General features: G+C 40.2%; 1 protein-coding gene across 1 annotated transcript in view; it reads right to left on the reverse strand.

Moving 5' to 3' along the window:
- Nucleotides 1-25,721, reverse strand: part of LOC128649935 (sodium/hydrogen exchanger 9B2) — a 346,495-nt gene that overhangs the window by 248,699 nt on the left and 72,075 nt on the right. The gene's annotated exons all lie outside the window — the stretch shown is intronic.

Below are 25,721 nucleotides of genomic sequence, written 5' to 3' on the forward strand. Positions count from 1 at the left end.
TGATAGATCTTTCTAGTGACAGGCTTACGTGCCTGAATCAAAGTATCGATGATCGAAATCAGAGAATCCCCGCTTAGATAAAATCAAGCGTTCAATCTCCAAGCAGTCAGCAGCAGAGAAATTAGATTTGGATGTTGGAAAGGACCTTGAATGAGAAGGTCCTGTCTCACTGGAAGCTTCCACGGAGGCAGAGAGGACATGTCCACTACATCTGCATACCAAGTCCTGCGTGACCACGCAGGCGCGATTAGAATTACTGAAGCTCTCTCCTGTTTGATCCGAGCAATCACCCGGGGAAGGAGAGGAAACGGTGGAAACACATAAGCTAGGTTGAACGACCAAGGCACTGCCAAGGCATCTATCAGTTCAGCCTGAGGATCCCTCGACCTGGATCCGTATCTTGGGAGCTTGGCATTCTGTTGAGAGGCCATCAGATCCAATTCCGGTCTGCCCCATCGGAGAATCAGTGAGGCAAAGACCTCCGGAAGCCTGTCGGCTTAAAAAGTCCGCTTCCCAGTTGTCCACTCTTGGGATGCAGATTGCTGACAGATAACAAGAGTGGGCCTCCGCCCATCAAATTATCTTGGATACTTCTGTCATCGCTAAGAACTCCTCATTCCTCCCTGATGATTGATGTAAGCCACAGTCGTGATGTTGTCCGACTGGAATCTGATGAATTTGGCCGAAGCCGACTGAGGCCAGGCCTGAAGCGCATTGAATATTGTTCTCAATTCCAGAATATTGATTGGAAGTAGAAAGTCCACCTGCGTCCATACACCCTGAGCCTTCAGGGAATTCCAGACTGCACCCCAGCCTAGTAAACTGGCGTCCATTGTCACTATCACCCACGAGGGTCTGCGGAAACACGTCTCTTGGGACAGATGATCCGGCGACAACCACCAAAGAAGAGAGTCTCTGGTCTCCTGGTCCAGATTTATCCGAGGAGATAAATTTGCATAATCCCCATTCCACTGTCCGAGCATGCACAGTTGCAGTGGTCTGAGATGAAATCGAGCAAACGGAATGATGTCCATTGCCGCCACCATCAATCCAATTACCTCCATGCACTGAGTCACTGATGGCCGAGGATTGGACTGAAGGGCTCGGCATGTATTTAGAATCTTTGACTTTCTGACCTCCGTCAGAAAAATCTTCATGGCTATAGAATCTATCAGAGTTCCCAAGAAGGGAACCTTTGTCTTTGGAATTAGTGAAGTTTTTTCTAGATTCACCTTCCATCCGTGAGTTCTCAGAAAGGACAACACTGTGTCTGTATGAGATTTTGTTAGTTGATAAGTTGACGCCTGGATCAGAATATCGTCCAGATAAGGCGCCACTGCTATGCCCCGCGGCCTGAGAACTGCCAGAAGGGACCCTAGAACCTTTGTGAAGATCCTGGGTGCTGTGGCCAACCCGAAGGGAAGAGCCACAAACTGAAAATGTTTGTCCAGGAAGGCAAACCTTAGGTACTGATGATGATCCTTGTGGATAGGAATATGAAGGTATGCATCCTTCAAGTCCACGGTAGTCATATATTGACCTTCCTGGATCATTGGTAAAATTGATCGAATAGTCTCCATCTGGAAAGATGGGACTCTGAGAAACTTGTTTAGACTCTTGAGATCTAAAATGGGTCTGAACGTTCCTTCTTTTTTGGGAACCACGAAAAGATTTGAGTAAAACCCCTGCCCCTGTTCTAGTCTTGGAACGGGACAAATTACTCCCATAGTAGAGAGGTCTTTTACACAACGTAAGAACGCCTCTCTTTTTATCTGGTCTACAGACAATCGTGAAATAAGAAATCTCCCTCTTGGGAGAAAATTTTTGAATTCCAGTTGATACCCGTGGGTCACGATTTCCAGTGCCATGGGGTCCTGAACATCTCTTGCCCAAGCCTGGGCAAAGAGAGAAAGTCTGCCTCCTACTAGATCCGGTCCCGGATCGGGGGCCGCCCCTTCATGCTGTCTTGGTAGTATCAGCGGGCTTCTTGGGTTGTTTACCCTTGTTCCAAGCCTGGTTGAGTCTCCAGACGGACTTGGCCTGAGCAAAATTCCCTTCCTGCTTGGCGGAAGAAGAGGGTACTCCTTTAAAGTTCGGAAAGGAACGAAAATTATTCTGTTTACCCCTCAATTTAACAGTCTTATCCTGAGGTAGGAGATGACACTTACCTCCAGTGATGTCAGAAATGATTTCCTTCAAGTCAGACCAGAATAGAGTCTTACCCTTGAAAGGAATAGCCAAAAGCTTTGACATAGATGACACATCAGCAGACCAAGATTTTAACCATAACACTCTACGCGCTAAAATGGCAAATCCAGCATTCTTAGCCGCCAACTTAGCAATTTGAAAGGCGGCATCTGTGATAAAAGAATTAGCCAGCTTGAGAGCCTTAACTGTATCTAAAATATCCTCTAAAGGAGTCTCAGTCTTAAGAGACTCTTCTAAGTCATCAAACCAGAAAGCCGCCGCAGTGGTAACTGGAACAATGCAGGCTGTTGGTTGTAAAAGGAAACCCTGATGAATAAATAACTTCTTTAGAAGACCCTCCAATTTCTTATCCATAGGGTCTTTGAAAGCACAGCTGTCCTCAATAGGAATAGTTGTACGCTTAGCCAGGGTAGATATAGCTCCCTCCACCTTAGGGACTGTCTGCCAAGAGTCCCGAACGGTATCCGATACATTTTCTTAAAATTATGAGGAGGAGAGAACGGTATACCCGGTCTGTCCCACTCCTTCTTGATAATCTCCGAGATTCTCTTAGGAACCGGAAAAACATCAGTGTAAGCGGGTACTTCTAGATATTTGTCCATTTTACAGAATTTCTCTGGTGGTACCGCAATAGGGTCACAGTCATCCAGAGTCGCTAAGACCTCCCGAAGTAACAGGCGGAGGTGTTCCAGCTTAAATTTAAAAGACATGGTGTCCGAATCTGTCTGAGGTAACACACTTCCCAATTCCGAAAGTTCTCCCTCAGACAAAAGTTCCCTGAGCCCCAACTCAGATCCCTATGAGGGTACATCGGAAATAGCCAACAAAGCATCAGAGGACTCAGTATTCACATTGATTCCTGTCCTACTGTGTTTGCCCTGTAACACTGGTAACTTAGATAATACCTCTGTAAGGGTGGTTGACATAACTGCAGCCATATCCTGCAGCGTAAAAGAATTAGACGCGGTTGAGGAACTCGGCGTCGCTTGGGTGGGCGTTAAAGGTTGTGACACTTGGGGAGAATTAGGCGGCATATCCTGATTCTCTTCAGACTGAGAATCATCCTTAGGCACACTTTCTTTACATAAAATATGCTTTTTACATTGTAAGGCCCTTTCAGTAAAAGAGGTACACAAAGTAAGAGGGGGTTCACAATGGCATCTAAACACATAGAACAAGGAGTTTCCTCAAGTTCAGACATGTTAAACAGACTAGCAATAGCCACAATAGCCTTATTTATTGATTCAATAGAATTTTTTTTTTAAAAAAGTACTGCGCCTTTAAATAATAAAAGCGCAACAATTTTTCTGTATTGCACAAAAAACAATTTTTCAGTACTAAAAACTATATTAAACAGTTCAAATTAGGAAAGAAATTGCACAATTTGGAAAAAAATGCTAAATCACATTTTAAAGCGTCTTTATTGTAAATTAAGATTTAAAAAACAATATCAGCCCCTGCACCTCGCACAGCTCTGCTGTGGCGCCTACCTGCCCCCAGGGTACTCAAAACTGTGTCAATAACGATCCGGTGACTGAAAGTCAGACTTGGGCCCCATCGGAGCTGGCTGCCTTCTAATGAAGAGAAAACTGCACGTTTGAGCGTGCGAAATAGGCCCCGCCCACCATGGGCGTCCCATTAACTGTCTCCATAACCGCATGGGAAGCGGCTTTAGTAAGCCTAATGTCTTCACCTAAACGTTACACTAGGCCAAGTAATAAAAATAAAAAGTCTCTCAGCTGCCTCTCCCAGTGTCAAGCCCATATTGACTCACATAACATATAGCAATCAATATACAAAAACGGTAATTTCAGTACCACTATAAACCATATAGGTCTACTGCTTACCCCTTCCCCGGTAGGGAATAATGTCAGCCAGTTTTGATATAACAAGTCTCCTCAGAAATAAAAGACTGAACATACCTCAATGCTGCTTGTAGCATGACACCGTTCTCCACACTGAAGATCTTTCTTGCACTACCTTCAGAAGCTCTGTGGGAACCAGAATGGATCTTAGATAACGTCTGCTAAGATCATCAACATCAGGGCAGAAAAATAATGTCTCCATTTCTCTTGGGAATCCAGACTGACGATTTCTCCCTGAGGAAAATAGTACTCACCTGTACCATTTTAAAATAAAAAATTTCTTGATTGAAGAATCTAAAACTAACACCTCACTTTACCTCTTTCTATTACTAACACAGGCAAAGAGAATGACTGGGGGTGGAGGGAAGGGAGGAGCTATATATACAGCTCTGCTGTGGTGCTCTTTGCCACTTCCTGTTAGCAGGAGGATAAATCCCACAAGTAAGGATGAAATCCGTGGACTCGTCATATCTTGTAGAAGAAAAGCCCTACCCTACACTAAATTACAAATAGCCCTTAAAAGGGTCTTTTGCGGGGCCCCAAAGTAATCAGCTCTTTTACCTGTAAAAAAAAATACAATCCCCCCCAACATTAAAACCCACCACCCACACAACCAACCCTACTCTAAAACCCACCCAATCCCCCCTTAAAAAAACCTAACACTAACCCCTTGAAGATCACCCTACTGTGAGACGTCTTCACCCAACCTGGCAGAAGTGGTCCTCCAGACGGACAGAAGTCTTCATCCAAGCCGGGCAGAAGAGGTCCTTCAAACGGGCAGAAGTCTTCATCCAGACGGCATCTTCTATCTTCATCCATCCGGCGCGGAGCGGCTCCATCTTCAAGACATCCGACGCGGAGCATCCTCTTCATCCGGAGTCTTCTTCAACAAGGACGGTTCCTTTAAGTGACGTCATCCAAGATGGCGTCCCTTCAATTCCGATTGGCTGATAGAATCCTATCAGCCAATCGGAATTAAGGTAGGAAAAATCCTATTGGCTGATGCAATCAGCCAATAGGATTGAGCTTGCATTCTATTGGCTGATTGGATCAGCCAATAGGATTGAACTTCAATCCTATTGGCTGATTGCATCAGCCAATAGGATTTTTCCTACCTTAATTTCGATTGGCTGATAGAATTCTATCAGCCAATCGGAATTGAAGGGACGCCATCTTGGATGACATCACTTAAAGGAACCGTCATTCCGGAGTAGACTTTGCACCAGAGGCGATGCAATCACAGTCATATCCAAGACACCTTGGACACTGAACTTTCACTAATGGCCTATATACAGAGAGCTTAGGACACCCACAGCGGGATACAACTCCCAACATAAAGGGTGATAGGCAATGGTTAAGTCACGCAGCCACTCTGGAAGGCCTTAAGGCTCTAGGGACAATTTTCACTAAGTTCAAAGACTAAGGAACGTATGAGAAAACATAAAACTCTGCTTAGGAATGCTAGCTGTCACCAGAATGACGAGCCTGAGGAGAAACAGGAGCTTTACCTGGGATCAAGCCTACAACCTCCTGCTTCAGGTGCGGTGGAACTAACCAGTACGCCACATCTCCCTTAGAAACTGGGTAGAGAAGCTAACAGATGTCTCCAAGATCCTCAGGATCCACTTCCCTGACACCCTTACAGCTCGAGGATTGAGGAAGGAGCATGTATCCTAGCCCCTGGCAGGAGAAAATCCACAAATGCCTAAGCAGGGATGACACAGGAAAGAGGGGAGACAATCTAATCTGTACATCTCCCAAAAATATTGGAGCAGACAAGACCCCGGAAGTAGATTAACCAAAAGGCTTTAACATCCAGAAACAGATGACCTGAAGCCAATCCCAAGGGAGGGGACAAAGAAAGGCCCATCAACCTCAACCCGGAGGAAGAGAGACCGTCATCAAGGAAAACAGATTCCAAGAGGAGAACCTCAAAACAGAAGATGAGGGAAATCACCCAGATTGATCCCTAGTAGGATCCAATCTGTACCCCCGCCCACAAGGAACAGGACAATGAGTACAATCCCCTGATGCCCCACCCAAAGGCAGAATGAGAACCAGCCTGACCTTTAGGAACGAAGTCTTCCTCTACCATGTTATAACCCTGCAAGGGCAGAGCCTCAAAAAAATGTATGGAGCTCATGGAAGTATAACTTCACGAAACTCTTAGCAAAAAGCAAAGATTATTTGATCTGAAGAGACACTAAGATAATAAACTTCTCATCCGAGAGAGCAACTCACCACCCAGCCAAGTTAGACAGTTACACCAGCACCACGTGGATGAAATAGACCGTAAGGAACAGAAATAGTGCCCTATCAGGACCAGCCTGCTACATAGGAAACTCCAAACTGAATCCGGCCACAGAAAATTTGAGACCCTCACGAGGACTCGATAAAAGGATTTAAAGACATAACAATGTACTACCACCTTAACATGCGACTTCCGCGGAAATGCCCAAGCGATCACAAAATCGCTAGTATCAAATTCCAGAGAAGAATTATTTCCCAACAGAGAAATCATAACAGACATGAGCTTCTTAAAAAATAAATAAAATGCACCATAACCGGATCAAATAAAATAAGAGCAGCACCCGCTGGTGAACGCCCAAGAAGAATGGGTACACCAACGGAACCAGCCAAATCAGAGAAACCATTCTTCCACAGCTCAGAACTGGAATAAGATACAGTACCCAAAAAAGAAAGGAAAACTGAAGACGACCAGGAGATTAACCTCATCCCCACAAGTCTAACCCAGCTTGCCGTCTGGAAGAGAAGACCGAGGATCCCTTAACCTATTAGTACTGGGATCCTCCAGCAACGCCAAAACATGCCGTAGCAGGACACGAAAGCGTGCCAGTCTATAACGAAAAGCAAGACTTACCTTCGCCGGGGCAACTGACGAACCCGACCCCGAGGGTTGGGCCCCTGAAGCTTCAGAGGAGACCGCTTCCCCAGATGGCTGATCTGACCCAGGTGATCCCACGCCTGACGAGCCCCGGTTAGCATAACACGGACAGTATCTCAGCAACACCTCCTCTGGAAGATGTAAATGTGCCAGGGCCATAGATATGGCCATGCGGAACTGTGTTGCAACCTCTGGAGGAAACAATCCGCCTTCCGGAGAAGGGGTAACGGCATTAGGGACACCTGCTTGCGTAGCCAAAGAAGGTTCTAGGGGGCGCGCCACACAGGATATGGGATCCCCAGGGGCGGGTGGCTCGGCGGACTCTAAGTTCCCTGTAACGGGAGAAGAGAGCACGCTAGAGTGGTTAAAAATGTTAAAGACTCTCACCCTAGAGCTGGAGCCCCAAAAGATTTGTAAAAAAGAATGTAAAATATATATATATATTCATATATGCACACATACATATTAAAACCTGCATATCTAAAAAACTGGAAGAATAATACATATAAAAGAATTGATTATATTTATATATATCTAACCAATTCTCATAACTAAGAAATGTTGTTTTCATTCTTTCTAGATTTGTTATTTAGAGATAGATAAAATATTAAGATATAAAATTTTAACATTCAATGATAAAATTACTTCCTATGTATACTAGTTTCTCAATATACATCTCCTTGTAAGTTTATAGTTCAAATAAAGGGATTTAGGTCCAGTTCTGCATTTAATCCTTTAGGAGTTAAAGAATAAAAATTAACTATTAATTCTGCCTCATTACATAAAAGGTCTTTAATATTATTTTTACCACTAGAGTTAGCTACTTTTTTTTTAGTGGTAAAAATAATAATAAAGACCTTTTATATAATGAGGCAGAATTAATAGTTAATTTTAATTATTTAACTCCTAAAGGATTAAATGCAGAACTGGACCTAAATCCCTTTATTTGAACTATAAACTTACAAGGAGATTTATATTGAGAAACTAGTATACATAGGAAGTAATTTTATCATTATATTTTTAAATGTTATATCTTAATATTTTATCTATCTCTAAATAACAAATCTAGAAAGAATGAAAACAACATTTCTTAGTTATGAGAATTGGTTAGATATATATAAATATAATCAATTCTTTTATATGTATTATTCTTCCAGTTTTTTAGATATGCAACTTTTTTTAGATATGCAGGTTTTAATATGTATATGTACATATATGAATATATATATATATATATATATATATATATATATATATATATAAAACTTTCTTTTTTACAAATCTTTTTATTTATATTTTTTCTTTAGTATAATCTGTTATAGCAAAAGTACTAATTTTTTACAATGATTGTAAATATTAAATTCATATAGTGGGGTTATATCAATGGGTTAACATTTGACCCGGAGCTAAAGAGTAAAGAGTACTAGTGCGGTCATATCAATGGGTTAACATCTGACCCAGAGCTACAGAGTAAAGAGTATAAATTTCCCAAGAAAAGAAAATGGAGTCATCTTGATAAAGGCTTATTACCAAGCTGAAACGCGTAGATCTGACTCCTGCAATTTGTACACTGATGGAATACAAATATCTATCGCTTACTATAGATCAAGCAAAGTGAAGAATATTGTGATATCAGCACTCATATTTCAGCTACCTTTGAGACTGAAGGAATCTGCGGATTGTGTAAATCACACAAACAGCTGATGACAAAAGGACACGCTGTTTAGTCAATAGAAGGTCAGTAGCCCAGTATTCAGAAACGTCTGCAGACATCATCGATCTGACAAAGTTAATCCTGAGACCTAAGGAGAACGAGATATGTAAGTAACATCTACAGTTGACAAAATAAAAGACGCTGTACAGCTCCCAAAAGGTCGGTAATCCACTACTCCGTAAATCAGACTGCTACATTTTTCTGAAATCAAGTTTATGAGCACTTGTATCTCCTGAACTATGTATGCATACCATTATATTAAAAACTGATATTACCACGTTGAACTGATACTTCGTTTAAATTCCAACCATTATCACGGAACTGATACTTTGTTTTGCTCTTTTACAATTATACAACAGAGAAAATCATATTACCATTAATAGCTCTACGTTCTATTATATTACTGTTATTTTTATTTATAAAATTTCTGTATATGAATTTTACACATTGCACAAGTGTTTTTAACATATTTATGTATATCTACATATTTTTAAGAATACTTTGAGATACATAGAAGTATTACAATATTGTGGCCACAATTAACATATTTATTTATATTATTTGTTATTGTTATATTTTATATTAGAGTTTTATATATTATAATATACTTTTATAAACCTATCCCACAAGTGTTTTTACATATATAATTTACACACCCCAGCTCATTTTATCGAGCACCACTCTCAATTACCTTTTAGGTATACTTTTCTAAGCACTCTAGAGTGGCATTCGGAACATCCTCCATAACTTGGTATATAGAAATTATGATTCATAGAAAAGGAATACCGACATCCATCTTGTAAGTAAAATCAAGGAAACTTTATTCGGCAATTTAAAAGTTATAAACAGCACAGCAACTTGGACATAGAGTCAGACGTGGGCGCAGCATACAGGCATACGCGTTTCGGAAAGAATTCCGTAGTCACAGCCTGATATGCTGACCCACACACCTGTTTTAAAAACCCCATGGGCTAATACAATTGGATAAAACAAGGACAACACCCATAGACTCTATCCAATAGAATACAGTGATACTTATGTCATTCGATTCAAATATTTCATTATCAATGTTCCCAGCACTTATAAGTTATTATTATATTTAGAAACGATTGTAAATACAGAGTATACGAACAAGCTTGGACATGTGTAAAACAAGATCAAATTACATTAACAAACCTATAACTAATTCATATGTAGTGACAGTCAGTCACCACATATATATATATATATATATATATATATATATATATATATATATATATATATATATATATATATATATGTACCGGTTATTGAATGCGAGTTATGGGGGTCACAAATTTAGAGATTCAGATCCTTCTGAGAGGACTCAGTAGGACTATGATCATGCTATACATACTGATGGTCATTAAGATTTAAAGAGCTTGTAACACAGCAATCAATGGAATCTACACATGCGTTATCAAGAACATTAAATCTAGTATATGTTAAGATTAGATGAATCCTGAAATATTGGATATAAAATAGACTAACTAGTATACATGAGAAAAACCAAGATATAAATTCTCATAGTGATAAATAGTGTGTAAAGCATACTTAGTCTAAAACTATGTGTAGAGTATAAACTCCATGCAGTGAAAATAAACACATACACTGATTGATACATGTCATGAGTATAATAAAGGTATAGTGATAAAACTATTAACAGGGATATGCAGGTCACAAAACCCATCTACTTGTTATGAGGCTAGTGATAATCATGATTTTAAGGTGTATTAGATGGAATCATTCAAACCTATGCATAACAAATATTGGCAGGAGGACAGTATTACTCCCAGTGATTGATAATATAAAATCTGGAGTTCAGACCTTTAGGTAGTCTTCTTTCAAGAGTAAATATCCAATATGCTTCCCTTCTTGCCAATATTGTGTCTATATCACCACCCCTAGTGGGCCTAGTAATCTTTTCTATAGCACACCATGAAAAATGTCTTAAATCATTGTTGTGAAAGGTGCCAAAGTGTTGTACTATTGGAGTACTTGCCCTGTTAGTTTTAAAGGATGACAAGTGTTCCCGTATACGTGTATTCAGGTCCCTTGAGGTGAGCCCCACATATTGAAGCTTACAAAGTGAGCATTCGATAAGGTAAATGGCATATTCCGTGGTACAGTTCATACAAGCACCAATATCATATACTTTATTGGTGACCCTACTGGAGAAATTTCTTGTCACATTGACATACTCACAGGGTTTACACTTGCGCCGACCACATTTAAACATGCCAATATGCCTTAGCCATGAAGATTGGCTTTCCTTTTTACTTTTCAGTAATGTAGAGGCCAACAGATTACCCAAAGTTGGGCTTCTCCTGTAGGAGCATCTAAGGCCATTCTTAACTGTATTAACTAGTCTGTCATCAGCAGAGAGAAGAGAGAAATGCTTACGGACAATCTTACAAATATCATGATATTGAATGCTGTGATTTGTTACAAAAGTAACTCCCTTAAAGTCTTCGTTCTTAGCAGTCTTCATACTCAAGAGATCTTTTCTTTCTATGGTACTGACTGCTGTTCTAGCCCTATTCATTATTACTCTAGGGTACTTCCTTTCTAGGAGCCTTTTTTCTAGATTAACAGACTCCTGTTTGAAATGATGATAATTAGTACAGTTTCTCCTTAGCCTAGTGAACTCTCCTTTGGCAATGGCATAGGGGACATGTTTGGGATGGCAACTTGTGCCTTGGAGGAGTGAATTACCTGATATTGGCTTCCTGAAAACAGTGGACTCGATTCTACCATCAGGATTACCCCACAGGGTAATATCAAGATAATTAATGGTGTGTGGATTGTGTTCACTGGTAAATTTCAAGTTTAGATCATTGCAGTGTAGATACTCTAAGAAGGAGGAAATAGTTTCCTCACTTCCTATCCAAATGAAAATAAGATCATCTATATACCTCTGATATAGAGATATATGTGATCTGTAGGGGTTATTATCTCCAAAGATGTGGTAAAACTAATCCTAGGAATAAATTCACATAGGATGGGGCAAACTTTGCCCCCATGGTGGTACCACATCTCTGGAGATAATAACTGTCCTCAAATTTGAAAAAATTGTGTGTTAATAAAAATGCGAGTACTTTAAGAATATAATTCTTAAGGCAATGATCATAATCAGTGAAATTGTCCAGAAAAAAAGTCACAGCTTCGACTCCCTTCGAATGAGGGATGCTGGAATACAGGGAGACAACATCTATTGTCAACCAGATACTAGACTCAGACCATTCTATATGTTCAAGTATATTGAGAATATGCTTTGTATCTCGAACATAAGAAAGGAGAGACATCACAATGGGCTGTAGTATATTATCCAGCCACTGAGAGAGATTTCCTAAAAGTGAGTCGACTCCACTAACAAAGGGGCGACCCTTTATGTCTATGAGTGATTTATGTGTTTTCGGGAAGTGATGGAACAGAGGTGTCTTGGGATTATCCACAAACAGGAATTCCGCTGTATTACTGTCAATACACCCCTGCTCCAAACCTTCATCCAAAAGATGTTTTAATTCATTTTTATATTCATAAGTAGGGTCCCTACTGAGTATTAAGTAGTCATGCTCATTTGTCAATTGTCTTAAACCTTCGGAGATATAATGTATCCGATCCATAGCTACAACCATTCCGCCCTTGTCTGACTTCCTAATGACCAAATCCTCATTGTTTCTCAAGGAAGTTACTGCTTCTTTTTCAGACAAGGACAGATTGGGCTTGCAGCTGGACCGTTTAGACTTAAGTTCAACTAAATCTTTTTCAACTCTACTGTGAAAGGTTTCAACAATACTCCCCCTACTCTGTATAGGATAGAATAGTGATTTTTTCTTGAAGTAGGGCCTCTGCTCCGAGTATCGCATTCAGATGTATCATTATTTAACTGTAATTGTTGTAATAAAACAATATCACAGTTTTCAGAGAAATATTTATTACTCATAATAGAGCATTCACTTGTGATAGGAGCAGAGTCATTATGGGTAGTAGTGACATCATCTGAGAAATGTTTTCTCAGAGTTATGTTCCTAACTAATCTGTTGATGTCAATGATCGTTTGAAATAGGTCAAAATCATTATGAGGTGCAAAATTCAGCCCCAAATTTAGGACTCTATACTGTCCATCACTAAGTGTGAAGGATGACAAATTAACTACATTACCCACTATTTGTATTTTGTTACTGGTCTCGGTTCTCTCAACTGATATCTGTCCTGATTGTTGGTCATCACTGGATTCTGGCTGGAGATATGAGATCCCCCCCCCCGCTACAAAGCATATTCTCAATATACTTGAACATATAGAATGGTCTGAGTCTAGTATCTGGTTGACAATAGATGTTGTCTCCCTGTATTCCAGCATCCCTCATTCGAAGGGAGTGGAAGCTGTGACTTTTTTTCTGGACAATTTCACTGATTATGATCATTGCCTTAAGAATTATATTCTTAAAGTACTCGCATTTTTATTAACACACAATTCTTTCAAATTTGAGGACAGTTATTATCTCCAGAGATGTGGTACCTCCATGGGGGCAAAGTTTGCCCCATCCTATGCAAATTTATTCCTAGGATGGTGGGAGTTTTACCACATCTTTGGAGATAATAACCCCTACAGATCACATATATCTCTATATCAGAGGTATATAGATGATCTTATTTTCATTTGGATAGGAAGTGAGGAAACTATTTCCTCCTTCTTAGAGTATCTACACTGCAATGATCTAAACTTGAAATTTACCAGTGAACACAATCCACACACCATTAATTATCTTGATATTACCCTGCGGGGTAATCCTGATGGTAGTATCGAGTCCACTGTTTTCAGGAAGCCAATATCAGGTAATTCACTCCTCCAAGGCACAAGTTGCCATCCCAAACATGTCCCCTATGCCATTGCCAAAGGAGAGTTCACTAGGCTAAGGAGAAACTGTACTAATTATCATCATTTCAAACAGGAGTCTGTTAATCTAGAAAAAAGGCTCCTAGAAAGGAAGTACCCTAGAGCAATAGTGAATAGGGCTAGAACAGCAGTCAGTACCATAGAAAGAAAAGATCTCTTGAGTATGAAGACTACTAAGAACGAAGACTTTAAGGGAGTTACTTTTGTAACAAATCACAGCATTCAATATCATGATATTTGTAAGATTGTCCGTAAGCATTTCTCTCTTCTCTCTGCTGATGACAGACTAGTTAATACAGTTAAGAATGACCTTAGATGCTCCTACAGGAGAAGCCCAACTTTGGGTAATCTGTTGGCCCCTACATTACTGAAAAGTAAAAAGGAAAGCCAATCTTCATGGCTAAGGCATATTGGCATGTTTAAATGTGGTCGGCGCAAGTGTAAACCCTGTGAGTATGTCAATGTGACAAGAAATTTCTCCAGTAGGGTCACCAATAAAGTATATGATATTGGTGCTTGTATGAACTGTACCACGGAATATGCCATTTACCTTATCGAATGCTCACTTTGTAAGCTTCAATATGTGGGGCTCACCTCAAGGGACCTGAATACACGTATACAGGAACACTTGTCATCCTTTAAAACTAACAGGGCAAGTACTCCAATAGTACAACACTTTGGCACCTTTCACAACAATGATTTAAGAAATTTTTCATGTTGTGCTATAGAAAAGATTACTAGGCCCACTAGGGGTGGTGATATAGACACAATATTGGCAAGAAGGGAAGCATATTGGATATTTACTCTTGAAAGAAGACTACCTAAAGGTCTGAACTCCAGATTTGATATTATCAATCACTGGGAGTAATACTGTCCTCCTGCCAATATTTGTTATGCATAGGTTTGGATGATTCCATTTAATACACCTTAAAATCATGATTATCACTAGCCTCATAACAAGTAGATGGGTTTTGTGACCTGCATATCCCTGTTAATAGTTTTATCACTATACCTTTATTATACTCATGACATGTATCAATCAGTGTATGTGTTTATTTTCACTGCATGGAGTTTATACTCTACACATAGTTTTTGACTAAGTATGCTTTACACACTATTTATCACTATGAGAATTTATATCTTGGTTTTTCTCATGTATACTAGTTAGTCTATTTTATATCCAATATTTCAGGATTCATCTAATCTTAACATATACTAGATTTAATGTTCTTGATAACGCATGTGTAGATGCCATTGATTGCTGTGTTACACGCTCTTTAAATCTTAATGACCATCAGTATGTATAGCATGATCATAGTCCTACTGAGTCCTCTCAGAAGGATCTGAATCTCTAAATTTGTGACCCCCATAACTCGCATTCAATAACCGGTACATATATATATATATATATATATGTGGTGACTGACTGTCACTACGTATGAATTAGTTATAGGTTTGTTAATGTAATTTGATCTTGTTTTACACATGTCCAAGCTTGTTCGTATACTCTGTATTTACATTCGTTTCTAAATATAATAATAACTTATAAGTGCTGGGAACATTGATAATGAAATATTTGAATCGAATGACATAAGTATCACTGTATTCTATTGGATAGAGTCTATGGGTGTTGTCCTTGTTTTATCCAATTGTATTAGCCCATGGGGTTTTTAAAACAGGTGTGTGGGTCAGCATATCAGGCTGTGACTACGGAATTCTTTCCGAAACGCGTATGCCTGTATGCTGCGCCCACGTCTGACTCTATGTCCAAGTTGCTGTGCTGTTTATAACTTTTAAATTGCCGAATAAAGTTTCCTTGATTTTACTTACAAGATGGATGTCGGTATTCCTTTTCTATGAATTACATTACTCCAGTTCTTGCCGACCCATCAGCTGTTGCAATATCCTGGAGCGGTTCCAAGTTTGCGGTGTCTCCGGAAAAGAATCCCTGTCATTGGAGGATTACTGGTGACGCATGAGTTCACGCCCACACACAAGCCGATGAGTACACTAAACACAGCGGAGGCCCTGTGAGCCGCTCAATAGAAGCCTGGATCTTCGGAAGCGGCACGGAGGCAGCTACACATCAGGTAGCTACGCTGCAGAGTGTTCAATCGAAAAGGCAATTATGTGGTGAGTGACTTTGCTTATCCTATCTCTACAAGTGATTTATGAAATTGTTCACAACCGGAGACTCTGCATTTGGTCCTAAATTATAGCCTGGTGTGGCTAAGTCTTGTTGCTTGGGTTCCTCTGTTCATATAATTTTATATAGAAATTATGGACAGAAAAATAAAAAATGGCACCTTACACCCCAATGGGCTGGGGCACTCATCACCTCCTGAGACCCAGACAGCTACCGAAACAGACTCTCTCCGTCACCACACGGTCAGGAATACGGAAATAGAGCACAGAAGCGTGACCACACCTCGTCACAAGTGCACCGTGCAGGCCATAGAAAAGCGTGCCAAGGCCTACGAGGGATGCGCAGCGTGACAACAAAAAGGCCGTTATGTTACGATCTAGCCACGAGCCCAAGTAACACTACACATTAGCAGACTGAATCACATAAACATGACTGAAGTCCCCCCTGTTCAATAACCCCCCTCAGGAGACATTAACCCTTGATTCCTTATAAAGATAAAGGAGTCCCACTGAGACCCTGACTTCTTCGTTTACATTACTTTTTTCACATAATCTAAGTAAAATAAAAATGATCTTACCAGAATCAACGCCGTGGAACAGGAACACGGCCCTTCAAATGTGACAGATAGTAGCCTCGCTTCTGACATGGACTTGAGAGAATAAAGCAGGCAGCGAAACTCGTCAACGCTGATTGCTAAGGAGCTGTTAACATGAGTCGGGAAAGTTTTGCAGAAAGACTCTCCCTGCATCTCCAAACTCTAACATTCATCCATGCTCTCACTGAGAGGCTGACAGGATTACTTAAAACTCCAGTCCCATTTCAAAGAGTTCGTAAAAACTGCACGTCGTAATTAAATCACTGATTAAGTATACAAACAGGTTTTGCATGTACAACAATAAAATGGCGTATTGCTTGTGTCTTTTGACAAGTGAAGTAAAGCTGTACCTTGCCAAATGTAACTTGTAATCAGTGAGAAGTAACAGACCAATGTGTTAGGCTGAGAGGATAAAGCTGTGCTGTTGGCAAGTGGTGGCAGTAATAACGTTCAATCTTGCAATGGTTCATCACGGAACTTAATGATTTTCTTCATCATTATGTACAGGAAGGTGTCATCACTGAATTGAAAGCAGACTCTATTAAAAACCAGTTTCCGAACACACCCGTGTTTAGACATTTACCTAAAATACACAAGAATAGGGAGCACCCCCCTGGGCGCCCCATCATTTCCGGTGTGGGATCCCTAGGGGAAAAACTTGGGTCCTTTATTGACACAGTCTTACAACCTATTGTTCAGATAACCCCAGCATATCTCCGTGACACTAAGCATTTGTTAAGGCTGTTAAACTCTGTGCATGTTGATGAAAATGATACTCTACTTACTATAGATGTTAATTCATTATACTCATGTATACCACACAATAAGGGTATTGAAGCTTTGCAAGCTATGCTTGAGATGTACACTACATATGAAGATAGGTTTATCAGATTTGTATGTGATGGTGCAAAATTTCTTCTGAATCATAACAACTTCACGTTTGAAGGTACTCATTACGTACAGAACCAGGGCACCGCCATGGGTGCGAAATTTGCACCATCATATGCAAATCTTTACCTAACACACTTTGAATTTCAGAAAATATTCCATGACAATAACCTTTTTAAGTCACAGATGGGGTTCTATAGAAGGTTTATCGATGACTTGGTTATATTATGGAAGGGTGACATCAATTCTATACCTGCATTTGTGAAATATCTAAATGACAATAATCTTAATTTGGGATTCACATACACAGCATCAAAAGAGGACATACCATTTTTAGACATTACATTGAAGTTGGATAGATTGTCACATTCAATCATTACCTCTACGTTTAGAAAACCAACATCAGGAAATACGATCCTACTAGCAGATTCACATCATCCAGCTCACCTCAAAATGGCTATTCCAAAAGGGGAATATATGCGCCTCAGACGCAACTGTAGCAACGTTCATACTTATATAGAACAAGCTCATTCTCTTACTCAGCGTCTTCACATTAGGGGCTATGATATTAGCACCTTAGAAAGAGTTAGCAAAGAAGTTGAACTTATGCATAGAGATGTGCTTCTTAAAGACACCCCTAAAACTAGACTTCATGGTAATAATAGCAATAACCAGAAAAGTTCAAAATCACCTATAACCTTTTCTACTTGCTATAGCAGACAGTTTAACTGTATCAATAATATTATAAGGAAATATCTTCCTGTATTGGACAGAGATGCCCTGTTACAAGATTCATTACAAAATCAGGGCATTAGACTAGTAAGTAGAAAAGCCAGAACTATTGGAAATCATCTAATTAGAGATTTCTCAATAAAAAGCAATAACTCTTGGTTACAGCCAGAAAAGGGATTCTTTAGATGCAAAAAGATTCCCTGTAAGAGTTGTGAATTTGTGATTCCCGGTAGAGAATTTAAATCTAAGACCACAGGTAAATGTTTTGACATCAGATTTAGACTTAATTGTAATTCTAGATTTGTGGTCTACTTAATCAACTGTAAGATCTGCTGTAAACAGTATGTAGGTAGGACCACTAGACTCCTCAAGGACAGGGTTAGGGAGCACTTGCTCTCCATTAAACATGACCCTCCCTCCACCCCAGTAGCTAAGCATTTCGTTGAACACTTTATCTCTTTAGGTATTCCTGTTAACGACCACAACCTAAGTACTATGTTTAGCTTCCAAGGTATAGACCACGCCCCTTATGATATTAGAGGTGGGGATAGCACGGCCAAGTTGAACAGGAAAGAGGCCTTTTGGATATTTAATTTAATGACCGGTACTCCAGATGGTATTAATAAGATAACAGATCTTAGATACTTTGTAGACTAAATTGTCCACAATAAGACACATATATACACATAAATTTTCCTAACAACCTAACAAGGCAATAAACATAGCTGCTCAGTATAAATAGTAGTCTTTTTCTCTTGTCCCTCCAGAGTGCTCATTAGTTCAAACATTAGTACATTTAGTTTCGTTAAGTCTTAGATTCAGCTTCATTTGTAAATTAGGTTTTACACTATTTTATTGTCTATACAGGTTTTACACTATTTTTTTGTCTATACAGACATAAGTGACACCAATTATGATCAGCACAATTTTGTTTATATATAGAATTCATTCAATTATTATTTATTACAAAAAAACTTTTTTTCAAATTAATTCGATAAATTTTAGACTTGATCCTTACCAGGACATTCCACTCCAGCAAATTTTAAAAAAAGACACATAGCGAGTTTTATTTTAATTTCACTCATTCAAATTTTCTTTTTCACACCACATTTTTAAGCATCACTTTAATTGAATTCATCTCATCATTCACACAGAATAAGTTAGTTCACTTAAACACTGTAATTTTTTCTTAACGTAGTAAGTCAAGCTTAAGAACTAATGATTACATAAGTCTTTAAATTCTCCCTTAACGTTTAATAATTAACCTTCTAACAAAGACAGTTCAAATATAAATCCTTTAACATTTTAAATTCATATATGAGACTTGTAGAAATGTCTCACTTTGAATCCTCTGTGAGTCCACTGTACATTGTATCAATAACATTGTTATTCTTTTATTATTTGCAGCTTGAAAATAATTTTATGTCTCTTTAGCATCTGTTCATATAAATTGGTTGTAGAGCAACTCTTGTACTATTTTGCTGCCTTCTTTGGAAAAGGCTATTTCAATATGTTACTAGTTTTCGGCGTTTTCATTGTGTCTTTTGTGTTACTAATACAGATACAAGATATATACACATATGGCACCCTTGACACAATGTTACTTTAGCTGAATGCTTTAACGGGATCTTTCAAAACCCAGCAGTAGCAAGTTTCCATAGACGGCAGCATCTGTGCCTTTAACCATAATGAACAGGTGCTAATTTTGTTACGTAAGCAAGTAAGCCTTTTTAAGCTGTTTGTATTTTGACTTTGTAAGTCCCTGACGAAGTGCCTCCGGGCAGGAAACGCGTCGGACGTTTGTTCTCAGTGTACCCCTGAGTCTGTTTCACCCTGTGAATGTTAAATCTACCAAAATAAAGATGCTTTTTTACCTGCGGCTGTGATTAGTTCCAATACAGGTAACTCTATTTGTCCATTTCAAAGAGTACTACCCTCCATAAGAGACTATATAAAAATCTTCTGACACTTCTCTGCCAACCTCCTGTGACGAAAGGCAAAGAATGACTGGGGGATGAGGGAAGTGGAGGAGGTTATTTAAGCCTTTGGCTGGGGTGTCTTTGCCTCCTCGTGGTGGCCAGGTTCTGAATTCCAAAAAGTAATTAATGCAGCTGTGGACGCTTTCTGTTTAAGAAGAAAAAGAAAATGTATGCTTACCTGATAAATGTATTTATTTATTGACACGGTGAGTCCACGGATCATCATAATTACTGTTGGGAATATCACTCCTAGCCAGCAGGAGGCGGCAAAGAGCACCACAGCAAAGCTGTTAAATATCACTTCCCTATCCACAAACCCCAGTCATTCGACCAAAGGGAAAGGAGAAAGGAAGTAGCATAAGGTGCAGAGGTGCCTGAGGTTTATAGAAAAAAAAACGGTCTGAAAAATACAGGGCGGGCCGTGGACTTACCGTGTCAAGAAATAAATCAATTTATCAGGTAAGCATAAATTTTATTTTCTTTCTATTCTAATGACACGGTGAGTCCACGGATCATAATTACTGTTGGGAACCAATAGGACAGAGGACACAGATAAGGGAGGGACAAGACAGTTAACCTAAACAGAAGGCACCACTGCTTAAAGAACCTTTCTCCCAAAAGAAGCCTCAGCTGAAGCAAAAGTTTTGAACTTGTAAAATTTAGAAAAAAAGTGTGTAAAGATGACCAAGTGGCAGCTTTGCAAATCTGTTCCACAGAAGCTTCATTTTTGAAGACCCAAGAAGAAGAAACGGCCCTTGTGGAATGAGCCGTGATTTTCTCAGGAGGCTGCGGTCCAGCAGTCTCATATGCCAAGCTAATAACACTCCTCAGCCAAAAAGAAAGTAGCCGTAGCTTTTTGACCCTTGCGCTTCCCAGAAAAAACAACAAACAAAGAAGAAGACTGACGAAAATCCTTAGTCGCATGCAAATAATATTTCAACGCACAAACCACATACAGGTTGTGCAACAAACGCTCCTTATGAGAGGAAGGATTAGGACACAAAGAAGAAACTACGATATCTTGATTAATATTCCTATCCGAAACCACTTTGGGAAGGAAGCCTAAGGCAGTACGCAAGACCACTTTATCAGAATGAAAACACCTCCGGGTGAAGCTCCCACTCCCCAAAATGAAAAGTCTGTCTGCTCAGAAAATCCGCTTCCCAATTGTCCACCCCTGGAATGTGAATAGCAGATAGTCAGCAGTTGTGGGTCTCCACCCACTGAATATTCTTGGCTACCTCTGTCATGGCCAAGGAACTCCTTGATGATTGATGTAAGCCACCGAAGTTATGTTGTCCAACTGAAACCTGATAAACTGGACTGAAGCTAACTGAGGCCAGGCCAGAAGAGAATTGAAGATTGCCCTCAGCTCTAGGATGTTTATGGGAAGAACCGACTCCTCCGGAGACCACAGACCCTGAGCCCTCAATGAGCCCCAGACTGCTCACCATCCCAGTAGGCTGGCATCTGTGGTCACAATCACCCAGGTAGGCCTGCGGAAGCAGGTTCCCTGGGAGAGATGATCCGGAGACAACCACCACGGGAGGGATTCTCTTGCCGTCTGATCCAGAATTATTCACGGAGACAAGACCACATAATCCCCGTTCCGTTGGCTGAGCATACATAACTGCAGAGGCCTGAGATGGAACCGTGCAAATGGGATGATGTCCATAACCGACACCATCAGACCAATTACTTCCATACACTGAGCCACTGACGGCCGAGGAGAAGACTGAAGGGCAAGACACGAGTTGAAAATCTTTGTTTTTCTGGCCTCTGTCAGAAATATTTTCATTGATAGGGAATCTATTATGGTTCCCAAAAACACTACCCTTGTAGCTGGAACCAATAAACTTTTTCCCAAATTCACCCTCCATCCATGAGAACGTAAAAAAGATAACATCTCCGTGTGGGAATTTGCTTGTTAAAAAGATGGCGTCTGAACCAGAATGTCGTCCAGGTAAGGCTCCACAGAAACCCCCAGCAAACGTAGCACCGCCAACAATGCTTCCAGGACCTTTGAGAAAATCCTGGGAGCCGTTGCAAGACCAAATGGAAGAGCCACAAACTGAAAGTGTCTGTCTAGAAAAACAAACCTCAGAAACTTGTGATGGTCCCTGTGGATGGGAATATGCAGATGCGCATCCTGCAAATCTACTGTTGTCATAAACTGGCCCTCTTGAACCAGAGGAAGAATGGAACGAATAGTGTCCATCTTGAAAGACGAAGGAATTTGTTTACACTTTTGAGATCTAGAAATGGTCTTAAAGTCCCCTCCTTTTTGGGAACCACGAACAGATTGGAGTAAAATCCCAGACCCTGCTCCTGTTTTGGAACAGGAATTATCACTCCCAGGCTCTTTATTTGGTCTACAGATAATCTTGAGAGAAGGAACCTGCCCCTGGGAGGAAAACCTTTGAACTCTAATTTGTATCCGTGGGACACTATGTCCACCGCCCAGGGATCCAGAACATCCCAAATCCAAGCCTGAGCGAAAAAAGAAAGTCAACCCCCCCCCCATGTGATCCGCTCCCGGAACGGGGGCAGACCCTTCATGCCGACTTTGAGTCAGTAACACGCTTTTTAGATTGCTTCCTCTTGCTCCAAGACTGATTGGACGTCCAGGAGGACTTGGACTGAGCCTGCTTGGAGGAGGGGGAAGGCTTACCTGAAAAGTTTCGAAAGGAACAAAAATTACTCTGATGACCCTTCGTCTTATTCCTCTTATCCTGAGGGAGAGAATGACCTTTTCCTCCCGTAATATCTGAAATAATGTCAGCTTAACCCAGCTCAAACAAGGTCTTACCCTTGTAAGGAATCGACAAAAGCTTAGACTTAGAGGACACATTAGCAGACCAGGACTTCTACTATAAAGCCCGAACAGCAAAGCCAGAAATCTTGATGATCTGCAAAGAAGCATCCGTAATAAAGAAGTTAGCTAACTTAAGAGCCCTGATCCTATCCTGAATCTCTTTAAGAGGTGTATCTGTCTGAATAGACTCAGACAACGCATCAAACCAATATGCTGCCGCACTAGTGGCAGTAGCAATACACACCGCAGGTTGCCATTGCTACCCCTGGTGCACATACATTCTCTTAAGCAACGCTTCCAATTTCTTATCCATAGGATCCTTAAAGGTATAGGAATAGTAGTTCTCTTAGCCAAAGTGGAAATCGCTCCTTTCACCTTGGGAACCGTCTGCCAAGACTGCCTAATAGAATCAGCAATTGGAAACATCTTCTTAAAAATTGGAGAACGGGAAAAAGGAATCCCAGGCTTCTCCCATTCCCGTGCAATAATCTCAGAAGCACGATCAGGAACAGGAAATACCTCCGCCACTGAAGGAACGTCAAAATACTTGTTCAGCTTACTAGATTTCTTAGGAGTGACTACGACAGTCGCGTCAGTCATCCAAAGTAGCCAAAACCTCCTTGAGTAACACCCGGAGGTGCTCAAGCTTAAACCTGAAAGTTACAACTTCACCATCAGAAGAAGGAACTATACTGTCCGAGTCTGAGATTTCCCCCTCACACACTATAGAAGAATCCTCCCCCTCAGACCTATGGGAAGAAACATTCGACATAGCCACACCTGATTCAGTTACCTTACTCACTGAATCCCTACACCTCCTTTTACGCTTCCCCTGTAGCATGGGAAAAGCCGCCAGGGCATCAGTTACTGCAGAAGATATCTGGGTAGCAATGTCCTGCAAGGAAACCCCAACAGGAGAAATTGAAGAAAAACTGGGCACTGCATGGGTAGACACTAAAGTATGGGACATTTGAGGAGAAAGCTGTGGCATATCCTGAACAGGAGACCAGCATCCGCCTTAGCTAATGATGGTTCAGATTCAAAAAGTCTATCCCTATAATGCAATGTCCTATCAATACATGATGAACAAAAAGGGATTGGAGGTTCCACATTAGCATCACAGCATAAGCTACATGTAACATCTTGCGAAGCCCCTTGATCCATATTTATCCTAAAATAAATCAAACTGGCTTCCTTGATTATAAAAATAAAAAACGTTACTGACCCTTTACATTTTAAAAGAACACATTTTTTTCCTGCAAAAATTCTGTTTTAACTAACAAAAACGAAAAACCACCCAACTAAGCACTCCTAAAACCTACAGGCAGCCTCCTTACCTCAACACACCCTGCTGAGGTGCCTACCTGACCCCCTGAAGTCGGACAATATTCCTGATGATCCGGACCCAAAACAACAGAAGCACAATGCAGCCCAAGGCGTTCTAGCTAAAAACGATGCAAGCAACCTCCACTCAGACCGGAACAGAGTTCCGGAAAGGCACGCAACTTAATTGCCGCCTCAGAAAACTGCCCCTCCTATTCGTGGGCGTACCTAACAACTGGCCGCCATCACTACTACTCTAAAAAGCCGGTAGCAAACAAACACACGCAGCAAACACCGCTGCAACAAAAACAGAGCCTCTCCTCTCATAGTGTCTCACAGTGCTCCACGTACATACTAAATAAAAACCCCACATAGGATTTACAGTCCCCATACACAGAAAAGTGCCATAAACCTTCTTTGCAGCAAAAAAATTAAAACAGACACTTACCTGAATCCAATCTGCCCGGCAGCAGAGCAGCTCACAGATATGAGAAGGCATCCTCCCCCCATAGACCCGTGGAACACAAACGAAAGATTGACTAAACCTAATCAGGCTTTTAGGATAGGGCAGCACCAAATATGGAAGGCATAGTGAGAATCAAACCCCACTAGTTTCCAAATGCTTAAAAGCCACCACAGCTCTACTGAAGAGACTGGCGTGGACCACAGATAGACCATAGAAAAAAGAGCTCTACTTTAACAAATAAACTCTTGATTGAAGAATCTTCAGACACCTAAAACTTTACCACCTCCTTGCTTAGGCAAAGAGAATGACTGGGGTTTGTGGGTAGGGAAGTGATATTTAACAGCTTTGCTGTGGTGCTCTTTGCCTCCTCCTGCTGGCCAGGAGTGATATTCCCAACAGTAATTATGATGATCCGTGGACTCACTGTGTCATTAGAAATAAATAGTGTCTATATTTTAGTATTTATAGTTAGAACGGTCTCTTTATAAATCTTAAAGCAGAAAAATCATAAAGAGGGGAGACTTATGCTTAATGGACTAATATGTAAGACCAATTACAAAATTGCATCTATATGCTCCCAAGAACTATCAGCATTATTCTTTCGGACTTTGACAGAACAAATACTGGATATTAAAAAAGGTGTATTGTTGGTGGGGGTAAACATCAGTGTTACATTATGTCCACAGTTAGATAGTTCCATAGGCAAATAATTTGCTTCCAAAAATATTTTGTCAACAACGTTGAGAACCGAATCCCTAAAGAAAGGGATCATACCATCTTCTCCCACCCCTACTCAGTTTACACTTGGATTATGACAGCTTCAGTCCTTTCTTAATATTTCATATCAAAGGAAAGCTTTTTATTATTAAAAAAGAAAAACCTTTGAAGGTTAGAATAAGTCACAACATCTGTTGGCTAGAGCTCTAAAAATCTTTTTTTAAAATTGAATTTTTATTTATAAATGGACCTTCAAAAGTTAAATCATACTTACAACAAAGAAACTGCTAAAGCATTGAGAACATTTTACTATATTATATAATCTAGAAGGTACCTCATCTGATCACTCACACAATCACCATAATAACATAGATAACATGAGTGGCAATTACATTTAACTGGCAAACTCCCCCACATGTCTGTTAGTAAGAAGGACAAAGAGAAATC

The sequence above is a fragment of the Bombina bombina genome, chromosome 2 (genome assembly GCF_027579735.1).
Source record: "Bombina bombina isolate aBomBom1 chromosome 2, aBomBom1.pri, whole genome shotgun sequence".
NCBI lineage: Eukaryota > Metazoa > Chordata > Amphibia > Anura > Bombinatoridae > Bombina > Bombina bombina.